The following is a 19014-nucleotide window of genomic DNA, read 5'->3' on the forward strand; positions in this document are numbered from 1 at the left end:
GGACCTAATGATTTGCTTCTGATGAATAGAATATGGCAGAAGAGAGGCGCCTGGGTGGCTCAATCATTGGGCATCTGCCTTCAGCTCAGGTCATGATCCCAGAGTCCTGGGATCAAGCCCCGAGTTGGGCTCTCTGCTCAGCGGGAGGCCTGCTTCTCCCTCTCCCACTCCCTCTGCTTGTGTTGTCTCTCTCACTGTATCTCTCTCTCTCTGTCAAATAAATAAATAAATAACCTTACATAAAAAGAATATGGCAAAAGTGATGGGATATCATTTCCACAATAACCTTACAAAGGACTATGACTTCCATCTTGTTAGCAAGCTCTCTTGTGGACACACTCTGTTATCATGCTGCGATTTGCTCTTTGGAGAGGCCTACAGGGTGAAGAAAGAGGGAGGCCTCTGGCAAGTAGCTCAGGAGGAGAGGAATTCTCCAGCCAAAGACCTGCAAAGAACTGAATCCTGCCATCAACCACAAGAACGAGCTAGGATGCAAATCCCACCTGGCTGAGCCTTGAAATGACTAGCCTTGTGAGAGACCCAGGGAGAGCCAGAGGATCCCCTAAATCCATGCCTGCATTCTCGACCCAGAGAAACTGTGGGATCATAAATGTGGCCTAAGCTGCTGTTTTGAGATAATTTGTTACAGAACATTATAGCTAACATACACACACTGTTTTCATAAATATCTTTGAATGTACATATACAGAAAAGCACACAAATCATAAGGGCATAGGTCAGTGAATTTTTGTAAAGGTAATACACATGTATAATTACCATCCAAATAAAAAAGTAGAATATTGCCAGTATCCCAGAAGTCTTTCTCGACCCCTCAAATCATTAACACCCTTTCCAAGATAATCATTATTTTGAAAGTATAAAAATTATAAGTTAATTTGCCTGTTTGGGGGCTTTATATATTTGAATTAAGGCATTATATGCTTTTTTGTACTGTCCTTATTTTCTCTAAACATTATTTTTTAAATAGTCTTTCTTTTTGCTTCAGGTAGCAGCATTTCATTTATTTTTATTGCCATATACCACAATTTTAAAAAATCCATTCTACTGCTAATGGACAGTTTTTTTTTTGTTGTTGTTGTTTTTCACTATTTATTAGAAGAAATGCTGCTATACACATCCTTTTTTAAAATATATATTTTTAAATTTTATTTATTTATTTGAGAGAGAGACAGAGTGAGAAAGCATGAGAGGGGAGGTCAGAGGGAGAAGCAGACTCCCCATGGAGCTGGGAGCCTGATGTGGGACTTGAGCCCAGGACTCCAGGATCATGACCTGAGCTGAAGGCAGTCACTTAACCAACTGAGTCACCCAGGAGCCCCTTTTTACTTAAATTCAATTAGCCAACATATAGGACCACAGCGTAAGCTTCAGATGTAGTGTTCAGTAAGTTATCAGTTGCATATAACACCCCGTGCTTATCACATCACATGCCCTCCTTCATGCCCAGCACCCAGATATCCCCCCACACCTCCCTTCTAGCAACCCTCAGTTTGTTTTCCAGAGTTAAAAGTCACTCATGGTTTGTCTCCCTCTCTGATTTCTTCCCATTCAATTTTCCCTTCCTTAACCTATGATTCTCTGCACTGTTATTCCACATATGAGTGAAACCATATAATTGTCTTTCTCTGACTTATTTCATTCAGCATTATAACCTCCATTTCCATCCACCTTAATGTAAATGGTAGGTATTCATCCTTTCTGATGGCTGAGTAATATTCCATTGTGTATATGAACCATATCTTCTTGATCCATTCACCTGTGGAAGAGCATCTCAGCTCTTTCCACAATCTGGCTATTGTAGACATTGCTGCTATGAACATTGGGGTGCAGGTGCCCCTTCAGATCACTACACTTGTGTTATACACATTGTTATATATGTCTTTGATAGATATGTTTTACTTTTCTGTGAGGAATGCCATTTGTGGATCAATGGGTGTGTTTGTTCTGCTTTGGTATATGTGTCAATTACAATTCCACTAACCTTGTACGAAAGTTCCAGATTCCCCTCATACCCATCCACGTGTGTTATTGTCAGTTTTATTTTGCATTATGGCCAATCTGGAGGATATACAGTAGAATTTCATGGCAATTTAGTTTGCATTCTTCTAAAAATTAATGATATTAAGTACTTTTTCATGTTTATTGGTATTTGAATATTTTCATCCACAACATATCAAGATATACTTTATTCTTTTTAATAAAATGTTTATCCTTCTTAGTGTAATATTAAGATACATTTTTTAAAAGTGGATATTTAATTTTTCCAGAAGCACTTGTTAAAAGATCATTATTCCCATTTCATGGCAGTGCTATTGTATGAGTTTCCTAAGGAACTAACAAAATATCATAACTGTGTGGCTCATAACAACAGAGATTTATTTCTCACAGTTCTGGAGACTGGAAGTCCAAAATCAAGTTGTCAGCAGGGCATGTTGACTCTGAAAGCTGTAGAGAATCCTTCCTTGCCTCTTTCTAGCTTCCAGTGGTTTGTGGGCAATATACTGGGCATTTCTTAGCTTACAGCTGTGGCCCTTCACTCTCTGCATTTTTCAGCACAAGGTTTTCTCCCACAGTGCCCGATGTCTGGGCTCAGATGTCCCTCTTCTTTTTCTTCTTCTTCTTTTTTTCTTTTCTTTTTTTTTTAAGATTTTATTTGTTTATTTGACAGAGAGAGAGATCACAAGTAGGCACAGAGAGAGAAGGAAATAGGCTCCCTGCTGAGCAGAGAGCCCGATGAGGGATTTAATCCCAGGACCCTGGGATCATGACCTGAGCAGAAGGCAGAGGCTTTAACCCACTGAGCCAACCAGGTGTCCAGATGTCCCTCTTCTTATACAGATAGAGGTAATACACGATTAAGGGTCTACCTTACTCCTGTAAGACCTTCTGTTAACTAATTACAACTGCAACCTCTCCTTTCCCAAATCAATTCACTCTCTGAGGTACCAGGAGTTAGGACTTCAATAGATATTTTGAGGGGGACACAATTTAACCAGTAACAGAGATTTTTGTCATAAATAAAATGATTGTATATATGCAGGTCTGTTTTTTATTTCTTTTGTGTGTGTGTGTTTAAGATTTTATTTATTTATTTGATGGAGAGAGAGAGAGATCACAAGTAGGCAGAGAGGCAGGCAGACGGAGAGGGGGAAGCAGGCTCCCTGTTGAGCAGAGAGCCCAATGCAGGGCTTGATCCCAGGACCCTGAGATCATGACCCAAACCAAAGGCAGAGGCCCAACCCACTGAGCCACCCAGGCACCCCCTGTGTGTGTGTGTGTTTTTATGTGTGTTATTTTGCGTGTGTGTGTGTGTGTGTGTGTTTTGTTTTTTATTTGTTGTTTTTGTTTTTGTTTTGTGTGTGTGTGTTTGATTTCTATTCTATTCCTGGACCTTCTGGGTTTTTTTCCATTGGACTATTTTTCTCATTTGTATCTATTATTGTAAGTTGATCTTCATTCTGTCTCAAATTTCTTATGGGATAATTTTCCTTGTACCTGAGAAATTCTGATGAGTATATTTTTGGTGTGGGTATGCTGGTAACAAATTCTCTGCTTTTGTCAAGAAATAATTTTACATTCCCTTCAATTTGATGAGTATTTTTTCCAAATATAGAATTCCAGGTATTCCACTGTTCTACTCTAATGCCCAGGACCTTCTTAGTATTCATTTTTCTTGGAATTTCTGGAGCTTCCTGATGTGGTTTGATACCTCTCATTGGTTTTGAAAAATGATGAATATTCAAATGTGCAATATTTGATGAATATTCAAATATCATATATGCTTTCTCTTCTTTCCCCTCAAATTGGGGAGTCCAAAGACACATATGTTAGACCTTTTCTCTGTCTCATCTGCTTTAATGCTCTTTTTCAGTACATTTCATCCTCTTTTATGTGTTCCAATCTGAACGTGTTCTAATGACTTATATTCCAGCTCAGAAATTCTCTTCTGCTGTATCTAAACTTCAGTTAAACCTGTCTAGTGAGTTCTTAGTTTTTGTAATTTATTGTTCAGTTGTACAATTTCCAGTTGGTTTTTTTTTTTTAACCATGTGTCAGGCCCCATGCTATGTGCTTTATATTCATGATCTCATTTGAATCTTCACAAATCCCTGTAAAGAAGGTACTACCCGTATCTGTATCTTCAGAGTAGGAAAACAGAGACTCCAAGGAAGACGAAAGTGCCCAAGTCACACAGCAAGGAGTTGGTGATAGTGAAATGAAAACCCGGAAGTCTGACTCAGTGAGCTTTTATAACTATTATTATAAATTATTCTTAGGAAGTACATAATTATAATAGTAATGGTAGCTCTCTATAGGGCTTACTATATGCCTGATACTGTTCTAAGCACTTAACATATGTTAATTTACCAAATCCTCACTATGACTTTGAGATAGGTATCCTCATTATTGCCAACGGATAGATGAGAACCCTGAGGCTAAAAAAAGATAAAGCTGTCCTCAGATTTCACAGGATTCCAACTGAGGAAGTCTGTCCCAAAAGTCCACGCTCTTCACTATTACACCAAGCTGCATCTCAGCAAAATCAGAACAGAACACTTGGAATTGAGATGCAGCACAGGCAAGGGAGAGAAGGGCATTCCGAATCTGATCCCTGAAAACGCAGAATACTGTGAAACAGAGAGAGAAAGGTGCTTCACAAGGGCAGAGGGGGTAACAAATTATGAGTTTGATACAGGACAAGGAAGGAAAGAAAATGGGCCTGTGGAGGACAAGGCTACATTAAATAAATTATGAATAAGAATGAGCTGCATCCCGCTCAGGAGAGAGCATTCTTTGGAATGGGGTTTGCACAGTCCTGGTGTGGGGAACTCAGCTGTCAGTGGTACAGCAGGGAGAACCAAAGGCTGTTTAATACTGAGTCCTGGCAAACCCTTAAGGTCAGGAGGTTCTGACCACTCTGGTGGTAGTGAAGTTTGGGTTGATAATTGCTAGGTTTGAAAGATAAGTATCAAGAAGGCAAAGATGTGGTCAGGATGGTCCACAGGGGTCCCAGCAAAGCAGTGGGAATCTCAAAACTGGAACTGAACAAGGGGAGGGGGGTAAGTGGTGTTAACTCTGAGCTGTAATTACCAAGCCACTTCCCAGACGTTCTCAAAACACAGAGATATATATTTAATAAGTGTTTTGGGGAGTTTACAAAAGGCATTTTGTTTGTAATAAGTGACATTAGGCAAAATTTTTCTGTCAGCAAACAGGACTGCCATTTCTATTCCTGTGTTGCTGCATGTAAATAAATTGCTACTTTTATGCAGCCCTGTTTGAGATTCCTGTAAACACTGGGGATAAAGAGCTTATTTTTCAGTTTTCTAGAGACAAACCACATGAAGAACCCAGGCACCAGAGTGGCATCTGGGCCTCTCTCCCATCCTGGAAATGCAGAACTGAAAATGACTCGTATGAAAGGATTAATAGAGGATGTGTATCTGCCAATTAGCCCTTCTCAAAAAAGGCAGAGAAGAAAGTGTCCTACTTCTCTTGGGTAAAAAGCGCTCCAACATTAAGCATCCTTTATAGTTAGAAATGCCTAAATCCAAATCTTTCTGTAAAGGTGGAAGCCCTTCCCTCTGTTCTCAGAGGAAACCCAGAACCTGGAACCAGATTGAGAATCCAAATTAGGTTCCTCCTGTAATCTCACTCATATTCTCTTTCTTCACAGCGTGCAGCCCAGGGGTTTGCAGCCATACACTTACACAGCATTTATTTGTTACCTCTCTCTCTTCTCATTCATGGTCTAGTGCCCCAGGGGTGAGAAGCATGTCTGTTTTGTTCACTATCACATACCCAGAGCACAGTTCCATGCTTGCTCTATGGTAGACTGTTAAAAGATGTTTGTTCAATAAATAAATGGGAGAAGTAAGGTCTATAATTTTGGATCTGTGCCAGTTCTTTATTTAATGCCAGTACATAGAGTGGGCATCTATTTAATACCCGCCACTGTCATGTTAGATGCAGTCAATACATTATCCTACTCTTGCATGGACTCCCTTCATTGCATCTCCAGGGATTGCTCAAAATAATACTCAAAAGTCTCTCACCTGGGCTAGTGAGGTCCCGAACTAACCTCCAGTGTTTTTCTTATCAGTCAACCTCATCCAGTTGTAACAGTTTAAACTATAAAAACACCATTCAAGGCTAGAATGAATTAAGTGATACTGGATTAGAGTTGGAGACATGATTATGAACTCATGGTTACCTTAATATCGATACCAGTGGATATATATGGAAATAGGTTTAGATACGTGTGTACGCGTGGTTAATGTATATGCATGTATTTCACAGATCTGTCTGCTAAAACGGGCTAGAAACAGTTTTCTTCCAATATCAATGAGCCTAATCCCTATCCAGATCTCGTTTTCTAATACCATTCTGCAATAAAATGAATCAGTGACCTTTGGACAAGTGACAAGTCCTAGAACTTGGTTACAGAATACACGAAATAACCTGGATCATTTTATAGTGCCAGAAAATAGGGAAGTGCTCAACCAAAATGACAGGAGTATGTCAAAAGGACATAAGAATCTACTGAAAGAGCATTTGATAGCCAAATAAAGTACAGTTTATGAATCAAAATAGAGTAGCATTGTATTGTCATGTAAAAATAAAATAATAAAATAAAAATAAAAATAAAATAAATAAAAATAAAATAATAAAATAAAAATCCACCAACCACAGGCTTAATATATGATTGAATAAACAAACAAATGCAGGGGGAAGGGGGAAGAAGGAAATCTATACAGAAGAATTCCAAATAATTTGTATAGATATTCTGCTCTCACTCTCAAGGAGCATAACATCCCACTCTGTAAATAAAAAATACCCAACTCTAGAAGAATCAATGAAACAAGATGGGATTGGGAGGGAGACAAACCATAAGTGACTCTTAATCTCACAAAACAAACTGAGGGTTGCTGGGGGGAGGGGGTTTGGGAGAAGGGGGTGGGATTATGGACATTGGGGAGGGTATGTGCTTTGGTGAGTGCTGTGAAGTGTGTAAACCTGGTGATTCACGGACCTGTACCCCTGGGGATAAAAATATATGTTTATAAAAAATAAAAAAATTTAAAAAAAATACCCAACTCTTCTAAAGAGCATAGTAAAGAGAAAGCTGGTAGATGCAACCTTAGGGTATTAAGATTAACATTATCAGTGATAAGTCGTGTGACTAGCACGTGTCCCTAATACAATGTGTTAAGAAAGGTGTCTTACCTCTCTGGTCTTTCTCCCTGATACCTCTAATCCTAATCTAATGATGAGAAAAGCACCAAATTGCAGCTGAGGCATAGTCCACAAAATATATGACCTCTACTCTTTAAACTGTCAAGGTCATCACAAAAAAGGAAAGTCTGAGAAATTGTCAAGTCCAGAGGAACATAAAGAAATACAATGATTAAGCGTAATGTGGTCTCTTGGATGGCATCTTGGACACAAAAAAGGACATTAGGGAAAAACTAATGAAATAGGAATAAAGTATAGAACTTAGTTAATAATAATGTACCAATATTGGTACATTAGTTGTGATAGATGCACCAATAATGTAAGATGTTAATAATAGAAGAAATGAGTATAGTGTCTACAGAACTTCTCTGTACTATCTTCACAACTTTTCTGTAAATCTAAAACTGTTCTAAAATTCAAATTTTTCAACATTATAAACCAAAAGTATATTTACCACATCTTACACCACTTGAAACTATAAGTCACTCATGGAGGTCAGGGTAAATTCATGTCTGCCCAGAGCCCATGTCCTTGTTTTCTCTATACCAATATGTATGATTCACATGAAATGAATGAGGCAAAACAAACCAGACATAGAAATGTGGCCTTAACAAAATAGATACCTGCTAGAAGCCACATTTATTCCTGATCCTTATATTGATTCTTCAACAAATTCAAATCACACAGCAACTCTGTGAGTAAGGCTTTTCTATCCTTATTTCCTGGTTGAGATTGCTCATAAAAATGACATAACTGAACTAGGAGTAGCACAAAAACTGGTATTCTTTCATTTACTCAAAAAACCTTAATTCAGCACCTGGTTTATTGAAAACCTAGAAGAGTTCAAGGTACTGATGTGAGTTCAAGCAACATAGTAATGAATAAAACAAAATAACTTTCCTGCCCTCATGGAACTTCCATTCTAGTGGGGGAGAGGGGAAAAGAGTAAAAAGAAAAAAAGAAAAAAAAAAGCAGACAACAAGTTACCACTAATTTATCAGGCAGTGATACAGGCTGTAAAAATAAATTAGAAAGACTTCTTATTTTCACTCTGGTACATAAGAGCTTGGAACAACTCTTCTTAACTCCATCAGAGAGATGAGTTCATTGGGGAAAGTACTGCCCCCCAAATTGGAGAGTCTGACAGACTGATAGAGATAGTAGAACTTACTGCAACAGATATCCACTTTTGCAGAAACCATTAGGGCCTGAGGGGTAAATCTGAACTATAATCAATGAATTGCTGGAAGCTTACCATGGACGCGTCTGTGAGTTAAAATTCTCTAGGATATGGAAGAAGGGTACATTTTTGTGAGTTTTACCTTCTGGAGTTCTACCAGGTTTTCATCATGAAGATCAGAGAAAAAAAACCCTTGTGCTTCCTATATGAGCAGGGAGGAAAGAACCATTTTGAAATATACCAGAGTTTTCTGTTCTTAACAAGGTCTGTCCTCAAGATAAACTATTTTACCAGAGATTAACCTGCTGGGTTGGGAAATACCTAAACTCAGCATCCTCCAGCCATCCTGTCCCATCTAAGGCTATGAAGTTCACAGCCAAGGGCACAGCCTGAAAGGCTGAGATCTGATCACAGGAATATAGAATGCTTCCTCTCCTCCCACACTTAAACACCACAACACTAAAGGCCTGTTTACTGGAGTTCCTTTCACATGGTATATCATGTCTGGTTTTCAACAAAAATTGCAAGGGCATTCTAAAAGGCAAAAAAACATGCTTTCAAGACATAGAACAAGATCAGAATCAGACTTGGATATGGCAAAGCTGTTGGAATTATCAGGTCATGACATTCAAGAACAACTATGATTAATATGCTGAGGACTGTAATGGATAAAGTAGACAACATACAAGAACAGATGGATAATGCAAACAGAGATGGAAATACAAAGGAGAATCAAAAAGTACTAGAGATCAAAAATATTGTAACAGAAGTGAAGAATGCCTTTAATGGGTTCATTAGTAGACTGGACACAGATAAGAAAATAATCTTTGAGCTTGAGGACATGTGAATAGAAACTTCTAAATCTGAAAATCAAAAAGAAAATTTTAAAAACTGGGGAAAAAGAGCAGAACAAAATATCCAAGAACTGTTGGGACAACTGCAAATGGTTATATATATATATATATATATATATATATATAGTAGGAATATCAGAAGAATAAAGAGAGAAAGGAACAAAAGAAATATATAAAGCAATAATGACTGAGAACTTCCCCAAATTAATGTCAGACACCACACCACAGAGCCAGGAGGTACAGAGAACACCAGGCAGGACAAATGCAAACAAATAAACAAAAAACTGTCCCTAGGCATAACATCTTCAAGTTGGAGAAAAATCAAGATAAAGGGAAAAAGTCTTAAAAGAAGCCAAAGGGCTTGAGGGGTCACATATTTAAAGTGCTCAAAGAAAATGACCACCAAGCTAGAATTCTGCATCTTGCAAAATTACACTTTACTGATGAAGGTGAGGTAAAGACTTTCACAAACAAACATGAATTTGTTGCCATTAGACCAGCCCTAAGGCAGAAACTTTATATATAAAAAAAGGAAGAACATTAGAGAAGGAATAAGTGAAGGTAAATAAAAACTCTTCTTATTCTTACTCTTAATTGATCTAACAGTAATAGTTCAGTTAGAAAAACAGCAACAATATATTTGCTTCTCTGTGTATGTGTGTGTGTGTGTGTGTGTGTGTGTATATATATATATATATATGATGAATGACAGTAATGATACAAGGGAGGGGAGGAAAGAATTAGGATATCTTATTATTATAAGGTACTTATAATACCTGTGAACCAGGATAGTGTTATTTGAAGTGGATTTGGGTTAGTTGTAAATGTGTAAACTCTAGGGCAACCACTAAAACAAGTAAAAAAAAAGTATACTTGAGGTGAAAGACTCAAAATACCCAACACAATATTGAAGAAAAAGTAGATAATCAGGGGAAAGATATTACTAAACTTTAAGACTAACTATAAACATATAGTAAGCATGACAGAGTGGTAGTAGAGAAATATTAGACACATAGATTAGATGAACATAATAGAGAGCCTGCAAATAGTCACGTATATAGTCAGCTGATGACTGACAAAAGGCAAAAACATACAATGAAGAAAAGATAGACTTTTCAACAAATAGTATCAGAACAATTGGTTATCTACAGGCAAAAATTAATCAATTAATTAATTAAGAAGAAAAAAGAATTGAATCCAGACACACACCTTAAACTTTTTCACAAAAATTAACTCAAAAATGATCATAGACCTAAATGAAAAACACAAAATGATAAAACTCTTAGAAGATAGGGGAAAATCTAGTTGACCTGGGCATGGTGATGACTTTTCATTTTTTTAATTAATTAATTAATTAATTTTTATTTGTTTATTTTGAGAGAGAGAGACAGAATGAGAGAGAGCATGAGAGGGGAGGTCAGAGGGAGAAGCAGACTCCCCATGGAGCTGGGAGCCTGATGTGGGACTCGATCCCAGGGCTCTGGGACCATGACCTGAGCTGAAGGCAGTTGCTTAACCAACTGAGCTACCCAGGCGCCCTGGTGATGACTTTTTAGATACAACACCAAAGTCATAATCCTTCAGCGAAATACATGACTAGCTGGACTTCACTGAAATTAAAAATTTCTGCTCTGTGTAAGACACTATCAAGAGAATAAGGATAAGCCTCAGACTAGAAGATAATATTTGCAAAGAATATATCTGATAAAGGATTATTAGCCAAAATATACAAAGAACTATTAAACCTGAATAATAAAAAAATGAATAATCCAATTTAAAAATGAGCAAAAGGTCTGACCAGATATACAGATGGTAAATAAGCACATGGAAAGATGTTCCCCTTCATAGGTCACCAGAGAAAAGTAAATTAAAACAAAAAGTTGCCACTGTAGTCCTGTTTGAATGGTCACGATCCAGAACACCAACCGCACCAAGTGAGGATGTGGAGCAACAGGAACTCTCCTTCATGGCTGGTGGAAATGCAAAATGGTACAGCCAATTTGGAAGACAGTTTGGCAGTTTTTACAAAACTAAACATACTCTTATCACAAAACCCAGTAATGATGCTCCTTGGTATTTACCCAAAGGAAATGAAAACTTATGTGCACACAAAACCCGTACCTGGATATTTGTAGAAATTTTGTTCATACTTGCCAAAACTTGGAAGCAGCTAAGACATCCTTCAGTGGGTAGATAGCTGTATCTGCTCCACATCCTTTGTCTTACATCCAAACAATAGAATAGTAGTTAACATTAAAAAGAAATGAGCTATTGAGCAATGAAAAGACATAGAGGAAACTTAAATGCGTATTACTACGTGAAAAACTCTAATCTGAAAAAGCCACATGCTGTTTGATTCTAACAAATGGTATTGGAGAAAAGGCAAAACTATGCAGACAGTGAAAAGAAGAGTGATTAGGATGGAAAAAGGGATTAATAGGTGGAACGGAGAAGATTTTTAGGACAGTGAAACTACTTCGTATGATACAATATATACATTAAATGGTAGAAACACTTTCATTGTATTTATTTGTTAAAATACATAGAATATACACCACTTTGAATGAACTCTAATGCCAATTACGGACTTTGGGTGGTAATGATGCATACGTGTAGGTTCACTGATAATAACAAATGTACCACTGTGGGCCAGATGTTCTTTTTGGGGAGGCTGTGTCTGTGGGGACAATGGGTACATGACCACTTTTGTAACTTCTACTCAATTCTTCGGTGAACCTAAAACTGTTCTTTAAAAAAAAAAAAAGGTTTTTTTAAAGTGAAAATATTGGGGAACAGAGACAACCTCAATTACTGTTGAATTTACTGGGAAGATGTAGTGATTGAAAAAAATGCAGGTTTCACTTTAAAGAGACTACTTGATTCAAAAGACTGCACTCTGCTGATCAAGAACAATTGATTTTCTTGGAACAAGATGGCAGTCTCCCTGCTGCTCCAGACACTCTGAGGATTGGAAGAACTGTACATGGTAAATGGACCACCACATTTCACAGGAAGCACGTTGTTTCCAAGGGAATCTGAGGAAAAATTGCAAAGTCTATTCCTTTAGGAAGGATGGCATCTTGTTTGCCTGGGGCAATGGAGAAAAAAATACATTATCAATGTCATAGAATATGTTGTTCTATTTTCAGTACTACATCTTAAATGGAGTAGGGACAAACTAAACAGTGATAAGTAGGAAAACAATATCTAAACATTTTCAAATATTTGATCCTCACCAAGTATCTCGGTGAATATTTTACCACATTCTGTCATTTCACCTTCACAGTCACCTGTGATCTAGGCGTTATATTTATGCTTCGGTTGATCCGTGAGGAGACAGAAGCTCAGGAAAGCTGAGTACCTAACACAAAGTCACAACTAATAAAAGCTGGAGCCAGGATTTAGATCCAGGCAGACTGACCTTGGAGCCCACTCTTTTACCCATGTCCTCATGGAATTTAGGAGGCTGTTCTCAGAAGATCAGATAAAGGAAAGGGAGCAACAAAGACAAGCTGACTTTAGGGATATGAGAGCTGTTCCCAAATACTAGAAGACTGATTTCTCAGATGGAAGAAATTTTAAACTTGGGCCCAACAAAGCATATATTAAAGCCATAAGGAAGAAAATTTCACCTGAATTAAAATGATGGGGACACCTGTGTGGCTCAGTCAGAAGAACATGCGACTCTTAGTCTCTATGTCCTGAGTTTGAGCTACATGTTGTGTGTAGAAAGTACTAAATAAATAAATAAATAAATAAACTTTTTTTTAAAAGCCCATAAAATAAAAGGATGATTTTCTAACAATAAGAACTGCTGAAGGTAATAAGGACTGACTTGGTAGACAGTTGTGTCATCAGAACTCAAGGTGTTCAATAGAGAAAATACGGAGGGAAGGATTTATCACCGTTTTTTTCAGACAATAGTTATTTCCTAATTATTAGATCCTGAAATGAATTTAGTGGAATATTAACATCATTATTTTTAATGAAACAGAAAGAGCAGAAGAGAAATTATTTGAAAGTACAAGATCCATGAAACTTTTGATTGGTTTTATGTACATGTAAGTGCTCACTGGGTTGTTGAGATTATTACTTGTGAATCATTAAGTAGATGTGAAAACTGTTGGCTTAAATAATTGGTCTCTAAACCCTGGATGGTCTTTGAACCAGTACTAGTCCTTGATGAAGTTGTCTCTGGTACTTATATAACCTAACATAGTGTTTTTCATTAAGTTAGATTTATTCAATTCAAATGATTACCCAGCCTTTAGTCTGAGATTATGTCCTTCTAAATACATCATTTTTAAACGTCCTTTTTTAAAATGAGAAGTGGTAGACAGTATTTCCAAACATGATGACAACAATATTGCCCATCCCACATGACCTTTTGCAATGTGACTGTGTCCCTGTTCCATCAAAAGTCAGAATCTATTTTTAATTCCCTTGCATCTGGGCTAGCCCTATGAGCAGTATTCAGTAACAGAGCGAAGCAAAACCGATGCTTATTTAACTTCAGAGGATGGGATTTAAGGGATATGTAGCTTCCACCCTCATTTCATCAAATATTTCCCCAGCTACCATCTGGTGAGGAAGCTCAAGTAGTCATATGGAGGAGAAGTAATACCTTAGTCTGGCAGCTCCAGATCATTGTCAAGCTGAACTGTGAGTGAGGCTCCTTTCGATTTTCCAGCCATCCCAATGGGCACCATGTGAAGCATGCATTCTTAGTCAAACTAGAAAACTGGGAGAAATAATAAACTTCTGTTGCTGTGAGCCATTAAGTTTTGGGATAGTTTGTTACATAGCAGTAGATACTGAAAGCACGTGGTGACAATAGATCTAAGCCAATTATCTGATTATCTGATTTTAGTGTCCCCTCTTGGCAAAATAAAAATGGACAACCTGACATATCTCTCTTGTGTTGTTGTTTTTTTTTTTAACTTTTTGGTTCTATGAGATTAGGTCTCTGAGAACCTCTGGATTTGGTGACCAGAGATGCTAGGAGATCCTGAGATGCTAGGAGATGCTAGGAGATGTTAAGAGATGTCTTCTCTTTTGTATACCTAAATACTCTTATTGTCCTAGCCAGATGGAATAGGTAATACTCCCTATGACCTTGTCATAAAATTAGGAGCCTGTAACTATGCTAGTGTTTCTCACACTGTTGTGTAGGAACCTTCACTTCTACTTGGTGAACTACTTGAGGATGGGAGCTCTGCCATATCCATTCTTGTTTCCTCAGCATGTAGCATCTTCTCAATAACCTGGTAGAATCCATTCTGCCAGAATCAGAATCATTTTGTAACACCTTTCATTGCTCTCAATTACCAGCATGCTAAGGGAAAGTATCCTGTCACATACATAGGTGCTTAGCTCATGAAAATGTAAAGAGAAGAAAGGAAGATTGTTGAAGGCTATAGGGAAAGGGAAGAACCATGCCTGTGGAAAGAGTAGTATAGTTACACATGCTAAATATGTCCCCCCAAATATCAACTTACTCTAGTCCCAGAAACAAGTGACCATAATTCTATGTCAACACTGAAGAGCTTTCATGAAAAAAATGAAGCGAATTATAATTAACAAGAGCCAATTCTTTTCTACCTAAAGCTTACTGTTGGCCCAAAAGAATTAACAAAAATGAGGTTTGCCTTAATAATGCTTATATTCCCCAATGATGTGGATATATTGTATCCTTCATTCAAGTTCTATTCTTCACATGGGGTCTAAAAACAGAACAATTTCATGTGATATTTTTAGATACTGAATGTAACTGAACCATCCACTAACTAGAAGAGAACTACTGATTAGACCAGTTAATTAGATGATTTAATTATTTTATGTAAACACCTATTTTCAAGTCACTGAATAAGTGGTTGAGCAAGACATTTACTATAATTATTCACTGCTGTGAGTTCCTTCTTACTGATGCATACTTACTGACATTCACTAGAAGTTAACAGAAGACAGGGGTGGGGTGGTTGTTGCTGAATGTCATGAAATACACTTTATGTCCAAAGAAATTTCTCCTCAGAAAATGTATCTGTGATAATGATGACAGTGACTTGACCAGTGAGTATCCTAGAAATATTTAATCTTCAGCTGTGTGGATTGACATGGGTTTTGAACAACTCCTGAATATGTTTAAAGCTGGGTTCAATCTACTTTTTTTCCTTAATTGAAAATGACTAACTTTTGCCATAGTTTTAAAATAAAGATCTTTTGTAAAAATGAAATCCTACTAGTAAATTATAAACTGTTAAGACTCTTTCATCCTTTATTAAATGAATGCAAAGGATTCACTGGTTTGATCTAAAACTTTACGATATCAAGAGGAAAATTATTATGGACTAGAAAACACTTTAATTCTGTGGTTTGTTTCCATATTATCAAGAGATCTGAGAGCATCTTTGTAATGTTTCTCTCCAAAGAGTTCATTCATAAAGAAACCAAATGGAAAGGAAGTGGGGAGGTCATTGGGCAATTTTTATTTTGTAATAAACCCTAGGTTAGCTTTAACATTCTTGCATCTGATGATTCCCCATCATAAGAAGAAACATCTTTAACAAATTAGGAACATTGTGGTGGTTGAGTATAGGAATTCCCTGTTCCATCTGAACGAATTAAACAAAGCATTTTCTTAAAAGGGAAAAGAGAAATATTTTCATTTTCAATTTTTCAATTTTCAGCTACATTTTATTTGATCTTAAGACCATTGATTTGCTGAAACCAAGAGTCATTTCTAGTCTGGCCCTATGAATTTGGAATGGATGTTTTTGAAAAGATATTCGATTTGTATATAAATTCTGATCTAGCACCTGGTAATCGTTTTGCATTACCAGGTAAATAGACACCGCTTCTCATTAATATTCTTTTGGTTGGATAACACTGCATATCTTGTACATTGAAATTAAATTAAATCAAGGAAAGTGAAAAAATAATTCTGGAAGAAGTGAAAATGAAACTAAAATAACATCTGCCATAGAATAGCCACAAAGAACTTCCATAAAAGGATAATACATAAAATACAAACATGGAAATGCAAGTGTTCTATGGTTTTCATACCCAAAAAGGCTTGTGTAAAACTCTCCTATAAGTTAAAAAAGCAAAGAGATCATAACCATTGAAAGAGAAATTCTTGACTGGGAATTAGTAGTAAGGTAACTGAGCAAAGTCTAACCAACCATTGTTTCCATGTGTACTAAGTACTGACTAGACAGAACTCTAAGCACTGAAGACCTTCAAAGTCCTTGGGGTCTTCCTGGCTCTTCCTCACATGCTCTGCCGACTCCTCCCTTTTCTCACTTTTCTCAGACCTGGTCCTTCCCACTACACTCCCTTAACACACAGTAACTACGCAGATGTTAAGCTTATGTACCATCACTCGCATAGGGAACTGGAACTTGGTTTTTCTAGAAGCACCCCTGGCCTCTAAACTTCCACCTAGAATGCTGTGTTCTGTCAGAGCACTGGGCCTCCCCCTCACAATGCTGGTTCTCTCATTCCTCAAACTCCTTGTTCTCGTGGTTCATAGGTCCCTCTTAAAGGCCCAGAAACCACAGAATTTAGTCCAGGCTTCTTTTCCCAGGAATGCCCATCACAGTGAGGCTTCCAAGGCTCCAGTTCAGCCCCTCTTCATCCCTAGGAAATGACCCCAGGCTTTGACCCCCACCCTAGAGATCTGCAAAGGGGGACCCCACCCCTAAGCTCCCCCCAGATGCGCAGTGATTCTGCTTCCCATCCTCCCCTACCACATTTCCACCATCCCAATGTTGACTGTTCTACCCTGACCCAGTGCGCCCCCAGTCTGTATTCCTGGTAATGGGGGTGTGAGACATATATCACTCAGATGAAGAAAAGATGAATTGAGAGACAAAGAGTGGGCCATGATGACCAGTCAGGTCAGGCATGTGAATCTGGGCTCTGAGAAAGGTGGTAAAGACTAAGTGAATAAAGGCAGAGGTAACTGACTTTGATTTTCAATGACTGCCAGAGCAGACAGGCACAGAATAGCACTCCTTTCTGGATTAACTCGAGCTAGGAACAGTTTATCTCTTGACATGAGCAGTGAGAAGAGATCCGGGCCCCAGACAAGGGAAGTGTAGGAGACAGATAAGATATAATTATGATATGATTTTAAAATTGCAGTAAATACAGAGTCAACCCAAGATAATTTCCCACAGTGTTCCCAAGCCACGGGAGATGACTCTGTAGGCAAAGAGATACAGTAACAAAATATCTGTGGTCAAGGGTTATTCTGCTTGGAGCTCAAAGCCCAGAAAATGGCAAAGTCTAAATAATAAAAAAGTGACTCAGAAACTAGAGCGATGGCTCCTAGTAGAGAGCCAGTGCCAGGTCGGTTGCATGGGTTTATCTGAGCAAATTTAAATATAGGAGTATCTGAACTCTATCTCCAGAATTTCCATTTAGGAGGTTGGGGGAGAGGGAGACTAGGAAGCTGTGTTTTTTTTAAAAGGCTCTTGGTTGATTCGTATGTGCATCCAAAATTACATCCCACCGGGCTAGAAGCCACAAGTTCTGAGCTCAGCGACAGACATTTCCAGCTTAGATCGTTGACTCTGTCTCCAGAGATGAAACAGGAAGGAGCAAAAGGATGGTGCGGAGGGGCGTGAATGTGAAGAGGATAGAGCAAAAGAAGGAATAAGCACCAATAAGCCAGCATAGGATTAGCTGAAGAGTTGCAGAGAAAGTGTGAAACTTGCATCCGAAGAGAAAAAAAGAGCCCCAGAGACAGCAACAGACACGACTTTAAAGACGTGGGTTAAAAAAAAAAAAACAGTACTAGAGTTAGTGAGCTGCTTCATCACATGGCCGGTTCCTCAGCCCAAGCGTCTGCAGGTATGTCCTCCCCACATCCCCAGTTGGCCTCTCCTTTCCTTCTTTACCGACACTGCATTTCTTATTTTCAAAATCCATTCCCCACTTTCACTGAAAAATGCAGTAATACGTAAATGAGTGTGTGTTTTGGAACTAGCCTTAGTTGGATTCGGATCCTGATTGGGTTCCTGTCCTAGCCAGTGCCAGGGGCTGTAACAAGATACCAGAGAGTGGGCGGCTGAAACAATAGAAATTAATGTCTCACAGCTCTGGAGGCTGGCAAGCCTGAGAGGAGGGTGCCAACATGGCTGAGTTCTGTGAGAAGCCCTCTTACTAGTTTCCAGGTGGCCACGATCTTCCCGGGTCCTCACATGTCAGAGACCAAAGAGAAAAAGCAAGCTTTCTCATGGCTCCTCTTAGAGAGGCATTAATCTCATCCTGAGGGCTCCACCTTCATGAACTCGTTACCTCCCAAAGACCCCACTTCCAAATACCATTGCATCCCAAGATGATTTCAACATATGAATTTTTAGGGTTTAAACATATGAATTTTGGGGGGACACAAGCATGGAGCTTACTAGTTACCTGCCCTGGGGGAAGTTATTTGAGCCCTGGGTTCCTCCTCTGCTGCAAGGTTTAAAATGGGCTGTGCATGGAATACTATGCAGCCATCAAAAGAAATGAAATCTTGCCATTTGCGACAACATGGATGGAACTAGAGTGTATCATGCTTAGCGAAATAAGTCAAGCAGAGAAAGACAACTATCATATCTCCCTGATATGAGGAAGTGGTGATGCAACATGGGGGCTTAAGTGGGTAGGAGAAGAATCAATGAAACAAGATGGGATTGGGAGGGAGACAAACCATAACTGACTCTTAATCTCACA

Source organism: Mustela putorius, unplaced genomic scaffold (assembly GCF_011764305.1).
Source record: "Mustela putorius furo isolate JIRA1106 unplaced genomic scaffold, ASM1176430v1.1 tig00003863_pilon_pilon_pilon, whole genome shotgun sequence".
In the NCBI taxonomy this organism is placed as follows: domain Eukaryota; kingdom Metazoa; phylum Chordata; class Mammalia; order Carnivora; family Mustelidae; genus Mustela; species Mustela putorius.